Raw genomic sequence first — 18,768 nt, 5'->3', positions numbered from 1 at the left:
GAACCGAAGTATTGTAGACAGCACCTATTAACATGGACAGCCCTCCTGTCTCCCATTTAACCAGAGCAGATGTTATGCCGCCCAACACAGCATGTGCAGACAGTATCCCTCCCAACACAGATAGTATGCCCTACAACACAGAATGTGCAGATAGTATGCCCTACAACACAGAATGTGCAGATAGTATGCTCTCCAACACAGTATGTGCAGGTAGTATGCCGCCAACACAGAATGTGCAGATAGTATGCCCTTGTAAGCATCCCTCCTGTAGCATGACCTGTCGGTTGCAGTGGAGCTGCAACTGAGCAGTTTTGATTTCTCTGTTTGCATTTGGTTGCTTAGTTTGGATTGAAGAAAAGAAAAATAACATTTATATTGCGCTTTTCTCCTTGCGGACTCAAAGCGCCAGAGCTGCAGCCACTAGGGCGCGCTCTATTGGCAGTAGCAGTGTAAGGGAGACTTGCCAAAGGTCTCCTACTGAATTAGTGCTGGCTTACTGAACAGGCAGAGCCGAGATTCGAACCCTGGTCTCCTGTGTCAGAGGCAGAGCCCTTAACCATTACACCATCAGCCAACGGATTGCATTTGCAATAAGTCTCATTGCCATCGGCAATCACTCTGCAGCTCAGAGTAGCTCAGGATGTTGTCATGAATCCACCTATAGCTTGCTGCAGTTGAAATGCAGCCACAGAGCTATGGATTTCTTACATGCATGTTGTTGCATAATTTGGCATGCATTTGTAATGATTCCTTTCCATTCACAGGCAGCTTGCAGCCTTCAATCATCGTAACACAGGATTGCATGATTACCATTCAGCTGTGTGGAAATTTGCAATGGCTGATGTCCATAGAAAAGCCTGCTTCTCCTCTCACATCTTGCCCCTCATAGCATTCAGCTTTGCCTTAGTTGATTGCTGGGTTCCTTGTGTGAAGTACGAATATTGTATTGCATTACCTTGCTTTGCCTGCTTGGACGTTCACTGCACCAGCGGGGGTACATTGAAGTCTCTTCCTATCCTGATAGTTTGGAGACCGCCTTCACCACGTTGGTGACTGGTAGGATTCTTGCTAGTCCTGTTCCTGTGGATGTAACTATAGGCTGCGGTTGCTATTAGTTACGCTCCTACTTGTTTGTCTTGTCCATGTCAGCGTGGATGTTAGCTTTCTGTTGGTGGGCTATGATCGCTCCCAGGATGTTTATTTTTTTATATATTTATCTCTTTATTTTTATAATAAATTTGGCGCTCTTTTTTTTTTTATCCCTGTCTCGCCTAACCCCCCCACGCGAGTGGCTGTCATAGGCTTCAGCTTCAGCCTATGACAACAGATCGCTTCCCTGCCGCTCAGGGAGACAGCCATGTCACACGGCTGCCCCCAATGCTGTAGATCGCAGCAGAGCTCCGTCATTTAAGCGGGGATGCGTGCACATCAGTGTGCACAATCCTCTGCAATCTCCGCCCCTAGGACTTCACGCCAATTGGCGTGGAGTGGTCCTGGGGCTGCCGCTCCGCCCACGCCAATCAGCATGAAGTGGACATTAAGAAGTTAATTGGGAACAGCTGTTTTAAGCTCCACTCTCTGCAGTTGGTTTGTGGACAGTCATGAGGACCTGCGGCTGCGCATTGTGGCTGCTCACAAGTCAGGAAAGGGCTACAAGGCTATTTCTAAATGTTTTCAAGTTCCAGTGGCTATAGTGTAAAGTATTATTAAAAAATACAAGATGTTCCGCACTGTGGAAAACCTCAGAGGACGTGGTCGGGAGCCAAAAATGACACCTTATCTACTGGTGGCAATGTCTCAAGGCAGACAATCCAACGGACACTGCACACTTCTGGTTTCCATGGATGCAGACCAAGGAGGATGCCACTTCTCCAGATAACGCACACAAAAGCTCGCTTGGCCTTTGCAAATGCTCATCTGGACAAAGAAGAAGACTTCTCGTCTTCTGTGTTATGGTCAGATGAAACAAAAATTGAATTGTTTGGTCACAATGATGTTTCCTTCATGTGGTGTAAAAAAAGGAGAAGCCTTCAACCCACAGAACACCATGCATACTGTCAAACGTGGTGGGAACCTAATGCTTTGGGGGTGTATTTCAGCCAATGGACCAGGGAACCTAATCACAGTAAACAACACCATGAACAAAGAGCAATACATAAGGATTTTCAACGACAACATCAGGCAGTCTGCAAAGAAACTTGGCCTTGGGCACCAGTGGACATTTCAGCGTGACAATGACCCAAAACACACAGCAAAAGTGATGAAGAAATGGTTAGCAGACAATAACAATGTTTTGGAGTGGCCCAGCCAGAGTCCTGACTTAAATCCAATTGAGAATTTGTGGAGGGAGCTAAAGATCAGGGTGATGGCAAGAAGACCCTCCAACCTGAAATATTTGGAGCTCATTGCTAAAGATGAATGGGCATAAAATACCTGTGGTGACATGCAAAATGCTGGTGTGCAATTATAGAAAGCCTTTGATGGCTGTAATAGACAATAAATGTTTTTCTATTGATTATAGAGAAGGGTATGAATAATTTTGGACTGGACACTTTTTGCTCAAATGTACGGTAAATAGAAGCTGAGAAATGTTTTTTTTTCCACAAAAATGCCTCTTATACATTGTCTTATCTTTTGGGAGACACTTATGTCATTTCCTGTCAAAAAATTACTTACTAGTTGCAAGTAATTGCTACTTTAATTTGCCAGGGGTATGAATAATTATGGGCAGCACTGTAGGGTACATCTGCTCCAATCACTGTAACTGCTGATTGAAAATGTACTTATCATTATAGGCAACCTCTTATTATGATTGGTTTATTTATCATTATATGTCCAGTTGATATTGTGCAAGTTTACCCCAGAACCATTTTAGCCCTACTTGCAGTATCCAAATCCATCAATATTTTAGGTGGAGTTAGGCTTTAAAGAGGAACTCCAACCAAGAATTTAACTTTATCCCAATCAGTAGCCGATACCCCTTTTACATGAGAAATATATTGCTTTTCACAAACAGACCATCAGGGGGCTCTGTATGGCTGATATTGTGGTGAAACCCCTCCCACAAGAAGCTCTGAGGACCGCGGTGCTCCTGGCAAACTGCCACAATGTAACAATGTTCACAGACAGGAACTACCTGCTTAGAGCTGTCTCTAACGGTCAAAACAGCTAGTAGCAGCTACATAACCTGCCCACAGTAAAAATGTCACCATGTGATACGTCAGAATGTAAATCGGGGAGAGGAAAGATTTTACAATGAGCAAACACTGATTTATACATAATTATTGTAAAAATGAAGCACTTTTTTATTACATTATTTTCACTGGAGTTCCTCTTTAAGCAGTCCAGTTACATACTGTATATGGAACAGGTTTGCCTTCTAAAGCATAATTACAAAGGTGTCCTTGTCATAATTCTAAAACAGAAGGAATTGATATATTCAGTATATCAATTCATAATGTATTGAACAAAAACAATCTTTAAATAAGCTAGAGCTGCAATTACATGTGCTACACTTGTGGAAAGTCCCTTCAGAAAATGCCAGATACTAGCAAGCAAAGTTTGGTGGATCTTCCATATGGAAAACATTACTTGTAACCCCAAGGCCAAATTAATAGTTGATGTGCTTTGGTTCCCAAGGATTATGAAAATGTCATCAGGTTCCTATAGGAGAAGTGCCAAGCAATGTGTGTCCTTTCTCTCCTTTGAGCAATGGGGACGGATTAAACTCACCCTTTCCAATTTGTAGTTTTATATGCCATTTTCACTTCACTAGTGTCTTTGAGGCATACACAGTAAATTGATTATTTTTATTGAAGAAATGAATGAGCCACTGGAGCTGCACTCACAAACCTTAAAACCAGGCTAAGGCTCCCTGCACACTGCTTGCGATACCGAATTTTAATCGGTTTCTACATCCGATTCCGATTTTTAATCATTACTGCATGCTGTGTTTTTTCCTCCGTTTTTCTGTTGATTGCATTCAGGGAAAATCGGAATTGCAAATCGAAATCGGAATCGCAAAACGGATTTGCAGTGTGCAGGGAGCCTTAGGCAGCCTTTATATTGCACAGCCTAGTGAGATATTTAGCCTTAAAAATTGCTCTGTCTCCCTTTAGCTTGCATGCCAAGCACATGCACATTCTGAGAGGCATGCTAAGATGTCACACATGCAACGGTCAGTCAGCACCGCTTGGCAAACTACAGAGAAGGGCAACACTGTCGAAGCTCAGGACAAATTGTGATACTTACCTAAATAGAGGGAAGCCTCTGGACCTTTTGCCTTGGTCCAATGTTTCTGCTACTTATATTTACCTTTAAAGGGAAGGCTCAAGCAAAATTAAAAAAAATGAGTTTCACTTTCTACCAGCCCCATGCAGCCGTCCTGTGCCCTCGTAGTCACTCACTGCTGCTCCAGTCCCCCTTGCAGTAGGCGGGCCGCATTGCGTACATTTGTACGCATTCCCGCTAGTGCAGGAACATTAATACATACATTTTTACGCATAACGTAAATTTTTACGCATTGAACCAGTAATGCGTAAAAATGTATGTGGTAATGTTCCTGCATTGGCGGGAATGCGTAAAAATGTACGCAATGCGTCCCGCAGACCTCCGAGGTCAGCAAGCTGCCAGCGGGGGACTGGAGCAGCAGTGAGTGACTACGAGGGCACAGGATGGCTGCATGGGGCTGGTAGAAGCCCTTAGGTAAATGAAGCTCATTTTTTTATTTTGCTTGGACATTCCCTTTAAGCATAGCATTCATAATGATGTTATCCAGTTCATGAAGCAAGCTAACAATGTGGTCTCCATTCCTGCTGTGTCTACGAAGCCAGACTGCTGCTAGTGAGCCTAATGTTTCCGACGATTAATGTTAATTTTTTAGCTGATACTCATGTCGTTGTCAAGCTTCAAAGTAGCAACCTATATGTCCATCATACAAAATTGAATTTTTAGAAGTGTAGGGTAAAAAAAATAGTTCTGCTCCATGTACACTGTCTGCATGCATATATTCTCTCCATGTTTGCATGGCTTTACTCTGGGTACTCCAGTGTCCCACATCCCATAAAAAGGTTAAGTGGTCCCCCAACAAGCAAAAAAGAAACATCAATGCCCCCCCCCCCAGGCAAAACTTTAAGCCTCCTCCCTCCAAGAAATATGAAATGGCTACAAACGCTGCTGGCATCTGAAATTCATGTTAAAATACATAAGCAGTTTTCACTCTTGCAAGTGTGAGCCGTCTCGTAATCACTCCCTACATACATACACACACACACACTGCAGGGTATCCTCTGCACCTGTGGTTCCTATGTGTCCACTTTAGGCTAGGTCCACACTAGACCCGGTTGCAGGACGGACACTGCAGTCCGGATCAGGGGAAGTACCCACCGTACTGCAAACTGATGAAAGTGCATCAGTTTTGCATCAGTTTCCGTTCAGGTTTTTCCCTGACAGAAAACGTCTCCATCATTAGGAAGGAGTGGGAGGATTTTTTTGGGCCAATCATAAAGCTCAGGCTATCCGTTTTAACATCCGTTTTTTGCCTGTGGAGCTGGAGATGCGTTTTCTCATTACTTTCACTACCCCTGCGTGTATCCGTGGTCCTGATCCGTTGCGTGAAAATGCAGCAGATCCGGACCTTCCGTTCAGGTTTTGAAAACGGATTTCCGCAAACGCAGACGGATCCGTTTTTTACTTGGGTGAGGCTGGCTGCTATTTTCAACATTAGTATCCGGGACTCCGTTTTTCATCAGGTTTGAAAAACGCAGCCACGGATACGTTTCCGGACCTAGTGTGGACTGGCTCTAAGTGTCTCTTCCGTATTTACCCCTCAAATGTCTTCTCCACAGCCAGGTAAGAATGTATTGGGAGTATGGTAGCTCTCCCAACATCACCTATAGATTCAGAATGCTGGATCTTTAGCGACATCGGACACCTGAGAAACCTCTGATCATATTGTTCTAACCCTCACACAGAGACACTCTGTCATACACTGCACTTCGTCCCTCACACAGAGACACTCTGTCATACGCTGCACATCGTCCCTCACACAGAGACACTCTGTCATTCACTGCACATCGTCCCTCACACAGAGACACTCTGTCATACGCTGCACATCGTCCCTCACACAGAAACACTCTGTCATACGCTGCACATCATCCCTCACACAGAGACACTCTGTCATACGCTGCACATCATCCCTCACACAGAGACACTCTGTCATACGCTGCACATCGTCCCTCACACAGACACTCTGTCATACTCTGCACATCGTCCCTCACACAGAGACTAGTGTTGTCCGGATCATGAACGATTCGGATCTTTGATCTGAATCTATTTTGTGAGTCGAATCCTCCGAATCATCAAAATGAGTGATTCGGATCACAAAAGGGGCGGAGCCAGGAGCGACACGCCCCCTCTCAGCGGGCTCCTGGAAGCAGAGATGGATCGCTCTGTTGGAGGGGACTCAGGGGAGCCAGCCTTGCAGGGACAGGTAGATGAGAGAGAGGGGACATAGGTGCCACTGCCAGATGTGTGTAGAGCACACATACTGGCTGAAATGTGCTGCTCATTATAGGCTGTCTGTTCCGTAGTGCTGCACAGTGAACACATTGGAAACTTTTGGCTCAGCTCAGCACAGCTCAGTAACTTTGCAGGCACTGTGATTGCAGGGCAATTTGATCCTCCTGCACTCGCTCTAAACAGCTGCACTTATCTTCTGGGAATGCTTTCTTTCACTGTGAGACGTTTCCATTCAAGGTATACAGATGAACATGTAGGTGAAATACATGTAAAGCATATGATTGCAGCATGTGGGTATTGTGTGCTAACAAACATTTCTGCTCTCTGCTCGTCCCTCCTCCCTTCTCTGTCCACTCCCTGCCCTCTGTCCATTTTCTCCCCTTCTCTGTGTGTCCGCCCCCTCCTCTTCTCCTGCCCTGCGAGTCATTTCACCCCCGAATGCTTCCCTTGTAAAATGATCCGAGATTCGGATCAAAGATCCGGATCTTTTCAATGATCCGATTCGAATCATCCGGATCATTGAAAAGATCCGAACTTCCCATCTCTAACAGAGACACTCTGTCATACGCTGCACATCCTCCCTCACACAGAGACACTCTGTCATACGCTGCACATCGTCCCTCACACAGAGACACTCTGTCATACGCTGCACTTCGTCCCTCACACAGAGACACTCTGTCATACGCTGCACATCGTCCCTCCTTCTCCATCCATAGCAACAAATGTGTCACTAGCCTTTAGGTTAGTGACTCATCTGTACAGAAGTCAGCCCTGAACTGTTGCCCACAGAATCATGTCCCAATCTCTATAGGTGACCAAAACTGTCAGTGTAGCATACAGTTAGGCAATAACCACCTCCCCTCAGATCCCTCTATAAGGCCTGCCTGCGGATTAGACAATAACACACTCACACAATGAACCCTGCTGCCTGTGGGCTAGACAATCTTCCCAACCCCATAAATCCCGCCTCCTGCGCCCTAATCCTCCCTTCCCCTTGGCCACTTTTGCCAGGACAAGAACCTCCCTCCCCCCAATCCTGTGAAGCCTATGCCTTAATACCCCCCCCCCCTCCCGCCACAACTGCCAGGACAAGACATCCTCTGACCCCAACCCTGTAAAGCCTGCCTCCTGCACCATAACACCTCCCCCTTCTGCAAAGACAATTCCCCCCAACCATATAAAGCCTGCCTCCTGTGCCTTAAAATAAGCATGAGATGAATGAGACAAAAGGATCTCTAGTGTACATCACGTATTCCTCTTCTCCTCTGATGTTATAATTGCCAGCAAGGTGGTCTTCTTGTGAATCAGTCCCAGGGCTTTCGTGTACACTGGCTTCTGGTGCATAACTCCGCCCCCTGCCGAAATCCACCATTGTGTTTTCTCTAATCAAGATAGAGGCTTTCTCCAGCCTGTAGTCTGTCAGCTCCCTCGATCTCCTCCTGGGCCGATCCGCTGTGAAGTCCCTGTTCCAGCTGGGTTGCGGGCCACTGTGTATGCACTGTTCCATCCCGCTCCCGTTGCCAGGAGTGTTCAGTGCAAGTGGAAGACAAGTCATACGAACTGCACATGCTCAGAATGATACCAGCCACAGATACGCAACCTGGGAGGCACGCGGCCAGGACCACACATGTGCAGTAACTTCATGTATTTAACTGAAAATGGCACAAAGGAGGAGATCAGAAAGACATTGAGGGAGCTGACAGACTACAGGGTGCTGGAGGAAGCTCCAGTTAAGTAAAAATATTTTTATTCCCTTAATCTCTGTCACACTCACCATAACAGTCGTTCGCGGCGTTCCCGTTCCTTCGTGCACAAGCGCAGGGGCTCGCTGGGGCTGTTGTGTTCTCTTCCGGCTCGGCGGCATATGGCGTTACGCGGTGCCCGCAAACTGTTACACGCGCAGAGTCTTACGCGCGTGTGCGCAAAGCGAGACTTCTTGTTGGACTTCTTGTTGGACTTCCCATTGTGACTTTTGGCTTGTGACATCGACCTCCGCTGACCGCTGACCGCCCTGACCATTTGCTTGATACCGGATTCCCGCTGATTGCTGCCTGCCCCAACCCTTGGCTCCTGACCCCAACTTCTGCTGAACGTCGCCCGCCCTGAACCTTTGGCTACCATCTGACCAAGTTTCCTCCACAACTAGTGTCGCTGTTCTCTCGACCACCAGCAGAGATTATCCCAGGAGTGACCTGGCGAACAATAGGTAACTAAGTCCAGTGTTCCCTTCAAGGTATACTGGTTAACACCTGTGGACGGTTAGATTCCTTTACTGGGTAACATCTCCTCCTTCGGTGAAAGGGTCAACAGTGTCTGAAGACATAATCTCAGGTGCACATTAACATCCCTCTGGCACTTCTGCAACCCCCCCCCCCCCCCCCCAACCCATAAAGCCTGCCTCCTGCACCCGCCCCCCTTCCTCCTTCAGCACTTTTGTTAGGGCAAGAACTCCCATCCCCCATAAAGTCTGCCTCCTGCGCCTTAACCAGGCACTTCTGCCAGGACAAGAACCCCCCTCCTAACCTCCACGAAGACAGACCCTCACAGCTGCTTCCCCTTTCCTCTCCTCCCCCAAGGTGTTCAGGAAGCTGCAAGAAAAAAAAGGCATTCTTAGGCCAGGTTCACAATGGCTCTAAAAAAATGGTCCATTCACGGATTGAAATGGAATGGATGGCAATGGATGGAAACAAATCCAATGCTAACCTATGGATCCGTTTGCATTGGTCCGTTTGACAGATCTGTTCTGCACGATCCGCTGAACCGCAAGTTTGGTGCAGCAATTTTTCCGGACCACTTAGACCAGCAGAACAGAGACGGATGCTGAAGCACGGCATTGGGGATAATGAGCAATGGATGCTTTTGATCACACTGGCTAAAGAAACGGACCATTCTAGCCAGCAAAAATCTAGTTTGGCGATGGGGGTCTGGGGGGGGGGGGGGAGGGGGGATATGGCACTGAACCAATGAACCTGAAAAAGAATTAGTTCAAATGGAAATGGGATCCAATATCACAGATCAGTCTCCCTGCAAGTGCCAGTGTGGAATGGCCCTAACCCACACACAGAAGTGGCCAGCAAGCAAGCATTGTCATCTAGTCGATCGTCAGCAGCAGTGTTCGTGACCCTGTCCCTCACAGCTATTCTGCTGCACCCGCACTCAGAATCGAGGTCGCGGCGAGACAGTCCACGCCATATTACAACTGCCTTTTTATATATAAGAATAGGCACGTAAGAGAATGACTGACTATGGTGGGGGTTAGATTGTGAGCTCCTCAGAGGCACAGTTAGTAGTGACATTACTAAATACAAAGGCATAAAAATTCTGTGCAACATGTCAGCGCCACCTAAATGCACAATAATGACCATAATGATACTGTACACATAGAGCAAACTGTGCTCACACACTGCAAATGCACAGGGGCCTACTCCAGGAGCTGAAACTTTGCCATAAAAGGATGGATGATGCCATTAGCTTATACTCTGAAATAGGATGGTATTGTGCGATCCCAGGAGCTGACACTATAGTCTAGGAGGGGTAGGGTGTTCCTAGGAGCTGTCACTCTACAGTAGGGAGAGGATGGCTGGTCCCAGGAACTGACATTCTACAGTAGGAGGGGATAAATGATCCCAGGAGCTTATACTCTACAGTAGGAAAGAAAGGGGTGGTCTCAAGAGCTGACACTATACTGTAGAGAAGTGAGGCGTGATCCCAGAAGCTGAAACTGCAATAGGAGAAAGATGAGTGATCCCCAGAGCTGACACTCTACAGGAAGATGGGTGATCCCAGGAGCTGACACTCTGCAGGAGGATGGGTGATCCCAGGAGCTGACACTCTGCAGGAGGATGGGTGATCCCAGGAGCTGACACTCTGCAGGAAGATGGGTGATCCCAGGAGCTGACACTCTGCAGGAGGATGAGTGATCCCAGGAGCTGACACTCTGCAGGAGGATGGGTGATCCCCAGAGCTGGCATTCTGCTGCAGGATGGGTGATCCCAGGAGCTGACACTCTGCAGGAAGGTGGGTGATCCCAGGAGCTGACACTCTGCAGGAGGATGGGTGATCCCAGGAGCTGACACTCTGCAGGAGGATGGGTCATTCAAGAGGACCTCTTGAAAAAGCGGCAATCCGCGATACGCGTGGAGGGAAGGCGCGCAGGGGGCCACTTCATCTTTATCATCAAACAGCAGGTAGCTATATTTTGCATTCTGCAACTGTTTATTGTATTGTCAGTGTGATTTTTCTTACAGCCAACCACCGATTTGAATTGTATATTTACGGAGGTCTCAATTCGGCATTTTTATGGTAGGGCTGTGAGAATGTGGCTTACTAATAGCAAGCTTATTTTCAGTATACAGTGATGTGAAAAACTATTTGCCCCCTTCCTGATTTCTTATTCTTTTGCATTTTTGTCACACTTAAATGTTTCTTCTCATCAAAAACCGTTAACTATTAGTCAAATATAACATAATTGAACACAAAATGCAGTTTTAAATGATGGTTTTTATTATTTAGTGAGAAAAAAAAGACTCCAAATCTACATGGCCCTGTGTGAAAAAGTGATTGCCCCCCTTGGTAAAAAATAACTTAGCTGTGGTTTATCACACCTGAGTTCAATTTCTGTAGTCACCCCCAGGCCTGATTACTGCCACACCTGTTTCAATCAAGAAATCACTTAAATAGGAGCTATCTGACACAGAGAAGTAGACCAAAAGCACCTCAAAAGCTAGACATCATGCCAAGATCCAAAGAAATTCAGGAACAAATGAGAACAAAAGTAATTGAGATCTATCAGTCTGGTAAAGGTTATAAAGCCATTTCTAAAGCTTTGGGACTCCAGCGAACCACAGTCAGAGCCGTTATCCACAAATGGCAAAAACATGGAACAGTGATGAACTTTCCCAGGAGTGGCCGGCCGACCAAAATTACCCCAAGAGCGCAGAGAAAACTCATCCGAGAGGCCACAAAAGACCCCAGAACATCTAAAGAACTGCAGGCCTCACTTGCCTCAATTAACCTTCCTGGCGGTAAGCCCGAGCTGAGCTCGGGCTATGCCGCGCAGGAAGATATCTCAGCCCCTGGTGGGGCGATTTTGCCCATTTAAAGTGCTGTATGCGCAGCTAGCACTTTGCTAGCCGCGCGTACAGCTTGATCGCGATCGCCCGCACGCAGCGGCGGAAGAGGGCCCCCCCACCAGAGCCCTGCGCTGCCCGGACCAATGAGTTCCAGGCAGCGCTATGGGCTGGATCGGAGGCGTCTTTGGCGACAGGAGAAGCCAAACAGGGGAACGCGTTATATACGCGTTCCCGTTTGCTATTGATGCCGGCGACGATCGAACTAGAGGGACACATGCGCCCTCTAGTGGTGTTTCATGTAGCTACCACTCTGGTAGCTTTACATGAAACAAAAAAAAAAAAAAAAAAAAGGATTTCTGCCTATTTGGCAGAAAAATTGAACCGCCAGGAGGGTTAAGGTCAGTGTTCACGACTCCACCATAAGAAAGAGACTGGGCAAAAACGGCCTGCATGGCAGATATCCAAGGCACAAACCACTTTTAAGCATAAAGAACATTAAGGCTCGTCTCAATTTTGCTAAAAAACATCTCAATGATTGTCAAGACTTTTGGGAAAATACCTTGTGAACCAACGAGACAAAAGTTGAACTTTTTGGAAGGTGTGTGTCCCGTTACATCTGGCGTAGAAGTAACACAGCATTTCAGCAAAAGAACATCATACCAACAGTAAAATATGGTGGTGGCAGTGTGATGGTCTGGGGTTGTTTTGCTGCTTCCGGACCTGGAAGGCTTGCTGTGATAGATGGAACCATAATTCTACTGTCTACCAAAAAATCCTGAAGGAGAATGTCAACTCAACTCAAGCTGAAGCGATCTTGGGTGCTGCAGCAGGACAATGACCCAAAACACACCAGCAAATCCACCTCTGAATGGCTGAAGAAAAACAAAATGAAGACTTTGGAGTGGCCTAGTCAAAGTCCTGACCTGAATCCTATTGAGATGTTGTGGCACGACCTTAAAAAGGCGGTTCATGTTAGAAAACCCTCAAATAAAGCTGAATTACAACAATTCTGCAAAGATTAGGGGGCCAAAATTCTTCCAGAGCACTGTGAAAGACTCGTTGCAAGTTATCGCAAACGCTTGATTGCAGTTATTGCTGCTAAGGGTGGCCCAACCAGTTATTAGGTTCAGGGGGCAATTTCTTTTTCACAAAGGGCCATGTAGGTTTTGAGTTTTTTTTCTCACTAAATAATAAAAACCATCATTTAAAACTGCATTTTGTGTTCAATTATGTTATCTTTGACTAATAGTTAACGGTTTTTGATGAGCAGAAACATTTAAGTGTGACAAACATGCAAAGAAATCAGGAAGGGGGCAAATCGTTTTTCACATCACTGTACATACTTGTTAGTCACTGGCTGTATATGTGTACATAGTGTTGCAGATATTCATGTTCCTGCTATGCTGGGATTTATATAATTGATTGTACTGTGATTATAGACCCTTGAATGGTCTTTTTTCGTTATTGTATATTGATTTTTCCCCCAATGTCTCCCCCCATTGCCACGCTATTGTTTTTAAGTGTTTTTACACGTCCTGTGCAGATGTCCTCAATAAACTTATTTTTTTGTTCATTAGAAGTTGGTTGTTTTCTATATATTTTTCTTCAACCAGAAGCTCTTTCCTTGTGTTTATGAGTTCATGCTATACTTCTGTTTAGGCATGTATCATGGTGTTATTCATTAGACCCAACATTTTTTTTGGTTTATCATCTTCCTGCAGAGTGTCAGCTCCTGGGATCACCCATCCTCCTGCAGAGTATCAGCTCCTGGGATCACCCATCCTCCTGCAGAGTGTCAGCTCCTGGGATCACCCATCTTCCTGCAGAGTGTCAGCTCCTGGGATCACCCATCCTCCTGCAGAATGTCAGCTCTGGGGATCATCCATCCTCCTGCAGAGTATCAGCTCCTGGGATCACCCATCCTCCTGCAGAGTGTCAGCTCCTGGGATCACCCATCTTCCTGCAGAGTGTCAGCTCCTGGGATCACCCATCCTCCTGCAGAATGTCAGCTCTGGGGATCATCCATCCTCCTGCAGAGTATCAGCTCCTGGGATCACCCATCCTCCTGCAGAGTGTCAGCTCCTGGGATCACCCATCTTCCTGCAGAGTGTCAGCTCCTGGGATCACCCATCTTCCTGCAGAATGTCAGCTCCTGGAATCACCCATCCTCCTGCAGAGTGTCAGCTCCTGGGATCACCCATCCTCCTGCAGAGTGTCAGCTCCTGGGATCATCCATCTTCCTGCAGTGTCAGCTCCTGGGATCACTCATCTTCCTGCAGTGTCAGCTCCTGGGATCACCCATCCTCCTGCAGAGTGTCAGCTCCTGGGATCACCCATCTTCCTGCAGAATGTCAGCTCCTGGGATCACCCATCCTCCTGCAGAGTGTCAGCTCCTGGGATCACCCATCCTCCTGCAGAGTGTCAGCTCCGGGGATCACCCATCTTCCTGCAGAGTGTCAGCTCCTGGGATCACCCATTCTCCTGCAGAGTGTCTGCTCCTGGGATCACCCATCCTCCTGCAGAATGTCAGCTCTGGGGATCACCCATCATCCTGCAGAATGTCAGCTCTGGGGATCACCCATCCTCCTGCAGAGTGTCAGCTCCTGGGATCATCCATCTTCCTGCAGTGTCAGCTCCTGGGATCACCCATCCTCCTGCAGAGTGTCAGCTCCTGGGATCACCCATCTTCCTGCAGTGTCAGCTCCTGGGATCACCCATCCTCCTGCAGAATGTCAGCTCCTGGGATCACCCATCTTCCTGCAGAATGTCAGCTCCTGGGATCACCCATCCTCCTGCAGAGTGTCAGCTCCTGGGATCACCCATCCTCCTGCAGAGTGTCAGCTCCTGGGTTCACCCATCTTCCGGCAGTGTCAGCTCCTGGGATCACCCATCCTCCTGCAGTGTCAGCTCCTGGGATCACCCATCCTCCTGCAGAGTGTCAGCTCATGGGATCACCCATCCTCCTGCATAATGTCAGCTCCTGGGATCACCCATCTTCCTGCAGTGTCAGCTCCTGGGATCACCCATCCTCCTGCAGAGTGTCAGCTCCTGGGATCACCCATCCTCCTGCAGAATGTCAGCTCCTGGGATCACCCATCCTCCTGCAGAATGTCAGCTCTGGGGATTACCCATCCTCCTGCAGAGTGTCAGCTCCTGGGATCACCAATCCTCCTGCAGAATGTCAGCTCCTGGGATCACCCATCCTCCTGCAAAATGTCAGCTCCTGGGATCACCCATCTTCCTGCAGTGTCAGCTCCTGGGATCACCCATCCTCCTGCAGAGTGTCAGCTCCTGGGATCACCCATCCTCCTGCAGAGTGTCAGCTCCTGGGATCACCCATCCTCCTGCAGAGTGTCAGCTCCTGGGATCATCCGGGGTGATCCCCGGAGCTAACACTGCAGGAAGATGGGTCATCCCAGGAGCTGACACTCTGCAGGAAGATGGGTCATCCCAGGAGCTGACACTCTGCAGGAAGATGGGTGATCCCCGGAGCTGACACTCTGCAGGAAGATGGGTGATCCCAGGAGCTGACATTGCAGGAAGATGGGTGATCCCTGGAGCTGACACTGCAGGAGGATAGGTGATCCCAGGAGCTGACACTCTGCAGGAAGATGGGTGATCCCAGGAGCTGACACTCTGCAGGAAGATGGGTGATCCCAGGAGCTGACACTGCAGGAGGATGGGTGATCCCAGGAGAAAATACTCCACAGTAGAAGGGGGATGGGTAATCCTGTGACACTCTACAGCAGCTTTCTCAACCTTTTCTCCCTAGACTAGAGAATCCCTTAAAATAATTTTCAGATCTCAGGGAACCCCTGCATTAGTGGCGAGAGGGGGTTTATTTTGCAGGAGGCGTGGTCTTTAAAAGAAGATGTGGCTACAAACTTTTTGTAACGCCTTGTTTATCACCATTCCTCCTCTATAGTTATTGCCTATTATAGAAGCCAGTGTTAGTGTTTCTACCAGTTATTGTGCTCCCCTATAAGGGCTTGTTCACACTAAGGGCGCTTTTGGGTTTTTTTAAGCGACGGCGATTTTCAAAATCACCCTATAAGTGCTTGTGCAATGATTCCCTATGAATGTTCATATATGAGCGGTTCAATTCCGATCCGCTCACCAAAGCGCTGCCTGTACCATTTTGCGATTTGCCTCAATGGAAGGTATAGGGAAATTGCAAAATGCTTGAAAAAGTGCTTTGTATAGCGATTTCCCCAGAGCTTTTAAGAATAAATCCATTGTATTTATTATTTTCCGGGACAAAGAGTTCACTTCCTGACTAGCAGCAGAAAGTGAAAAAACAAATCACTCTGCGCTTTACAAAAAGTCACGATGGGCAGGTAAGAGCTGGGAGGCGCTAAAAATAATCATGCATAAAATCGCAAAATGCTGGCATCAGCGATTTTAGATGTGAACAAGGCCTAAGGGCTCAGCCACACAATAAGCGCTTTTCTGAGCGAGCACTTGCGATTGATTAGCGCTTCCTGAGCGCTTCTTAAAAATCGCTCCCATTCACTTTCATTAAAATCGCAGTAAAATTGCATTAAAAATTGCCACGATTTTTCACATACACGATCGCGATTGCAATAAAAGTGAATCAATCACAAGCGCTCAGAAAAGCACTTATAGTGTAGTTGAGCCCTCATAGAGCTCTTTATTATACTGCCACATTAACATACTGGTTTTCTTTGCTGTGCTCCTCATTACCTATATTGATCTATATAATTTAGCCCTTTATAGAGGCGCCAAGGAGGTACTTTTTCACTTCACCAACAGAGGTCTATCTCATTGGAGGAGAAAATATCAAGAAACCCCTGCAATGTCCTAAATAAACCCTGGTTGGTAAAGCCTGCTGTACAGTAAGATAAACGGGGAGACCCCAGGAGCTGGCACTGCAGTAGGAGGGAGAGTGATCCAAATACAGCTTGGTGGAAATTTCTTTAAAACAAAGATGACAGCATACACTCTGCTCACATAACACCCTGCAGCAGGTGAGGGGAAAGTGATTCCAAAAAACTAGGGAGAGGGATACCACCCAAAGAACAGGCTATAAGATGATTTTTAGCAGCTGCAACAATACCCGATTATGACGTTCAAATGCCCATCTCTGCGCAAGCGGAAGCTGCTGCTGCTGCTAGTAAAAAGGAAGGGGGGAAAAAAACGCCGCAAAATGTTACTGCGCTTGCGCGTACGGCAGTAGTACCTCTGCGCATGCGCGGCAGCATTACCCGACGGGAAACACAAAAAGCTATGACACCGCCGCTGTCATGGCTGCCTGACAACCGCACGGTGGAGCTGGATTGAGAGTGTCCTGAGCACAGTAGTGAAACGGTAAGGTAAAGGGGGCGGCGGCCTGGGAGTGAGCTCTGGGTGGTGGGGAGGAATGAGACCCGGCACATTCTGAGGCTTGGTGGGTTGGAGGTAGAGCTTGAGGCCTGGACTGGCGCCGAGATCAGGCCTTGCTTTGCAGGGGTAACCGGCTGAAAGGTGCGTGCCCGGCTCAGAGCAGACCTGGAAACTAATGGTCAGCACGAGACCTGCAAATAGACACGTGTAGTGGCTCCATTAGTGTACCATATAGAAGAGATGCTTAGCCACTCACTCCTCGTCACCCCTCTAATGCACAGACAAGTCTAGAGGATCCCCTGATTTCCCAAGAGAGTGACACATAGAGCAATGATTCTCAACATTATTACAGCGTGCTCCCCCGTATCAACAAGTCTGTTGTGGATGATATGATCTCAAGTGATCACCCCATGTCAATGCATATTTGTTAGTAATCCTCCATAGCCATGTAAAAATGGTACATACCTCAAAGCTTTTAGTTAATGAAAGCTTGTTATTCAGGATTGACTGTATGATTTGACTTTTTTTTTCCATCTCAAATGTTACATTAATAGATTGACTGTGAGTAGTCCATGCTCCAATTGAGCATAATAAATAGCCCCTTGGGTGCTCACCTGGTGTTGAAAACCTAGGATATAGGCTACTCCTTTTCAACAGTGGCAATCCTATACATACAAGGTTGTAGGTATGTGTAGGACCTGTTGGGGTGGCTTAGGGTATTTGTACACTACATCAGTTGTTGTCAGCTGTAGCTTAAAGGACAGATGCGAGGAAACGCCATTTACCTGGGGCTTCCTCCAGCCCCTGGCAGCCCATCTGTCCCTCCGTTGCCAGGTCGGCATCCTCTGTGCCAGTGCGTGGCTGCACCGTTCGGGTTGTGTTCCCGTGGCCAGAAGTGTTCGGCGCAGTAGTTCTGCGCCTGCCCAGAACGCTCCAGGCCACTTGAGTGGTGCATGGTGAATGGGAAAAGGGGAATATTGATGAACATCTATAAGTTAATAAGCATCACCATCCCAATTTGGGTAACTGTCCTGAACCATGTTTGTACAAACAAAGAATGATTCCTATGGACTAAGCGGTGTATGCAAAGTGAAAAACTTTATTGGCTAATACATGATTGCAAGATCATCTGATCAATAAGAGCAACGGAGCTAAAAAGCAACAGCGCTGTTGTCAATTAAAAACCCTGCTGTCATACAGGCCACACGGACACTTATCAAAAGTTGGGGTACCCCATGAGCAATCTCTGCCTATGCTTGAATTGCAGAAAAATTAGGAGCATGAGCAGTCCAATATGTTATACTTCCAGTATTATGTCAATAGACGTAGATTAAGTCTCATTGAAACAAAAACAGGAGTACTGTTATGAACGTCTTCATACTCACGACCTCCAGAGATGTAAACTTGATGGCCATAGACGGTGAACTTCACCTGGCTATATTGCTCCAGCCGCCCAGGTAGGCTGTATATAGAGTTCGCTAGCCTGGGACCCCCCCCCCCCCCCAAGTGTGAGTCGGCGTGTGAATCAAGTCCTGTGTGAGCCTCTCTTGTTAAACACTGAGCGTGCAGTGTCTCACCTCTGCGCGGTATGGATAGGATGCAATTAGTCCTCTTAGTCCACGGCAAAATCCAAGGCTTGCTAGATGAATCCGTCGCCAAGGGCACAACCGCGCACGTACAGCTTCAAGCAGCAGGCAAGCGTCGCGGGACGCCAAACTCCGCAGACCTCCACGTGGCTCACAGTGTATCACAGCCATGTGGATGAGTAGACAGTGGGCTGAAAGGCAGCACCCAATCACCGACTAGTTTCGCTTGATTTCACCAAGCTTCATCA

At 47.4% G+C, this 18,768-nt stretch overlaps 1 protein-coding gene across 2 annotated transcripts in view; it reads left to right on the top strand.

Moving 5' to 3' along the window:
• Window positions 1–18,768, top strand: part of COPS7B (COP9 signalosome subunit 7B) — a 95,825-nt gene that overhangs the window by 33,022 nt on the left and 44,035 nt on the right. The window contains exon 1 of one of the 2 annotated variants that reach the window (XM_068281275.1): window positions 16,802–16,919. The exons of the other annotated variant lie outside the window; for it this stretch is intronic. The gene's annotated coding sequence lies outside the window, so the exon portion shown is untranslated. Of the gene's footprint in view, window positions 1–16,801; window positions 16,920–18,768 lie in introns of those variants that run through there. 2 annotated transcript variants of the gene reach the window in all.

Source organism: Hyperolius riggenbachi, chromosome 4, assembly GCF_040937935.1.
Source record: "Hyperolius riggenbachi isolate aHypRig1 chromosome 4, aHypRig1.pri, whole genome shotgun sequence".
Classification (NCBI taxonomy): Eukaryota; Metazoa; Chordata; class Amphibia; order Anura; family Hyperoliidae; genus Hyperolius; species Hyperolius riggenbachi.
This window is presented reverse-complemented; position numbering and strand designations above follow the sequence as displayed.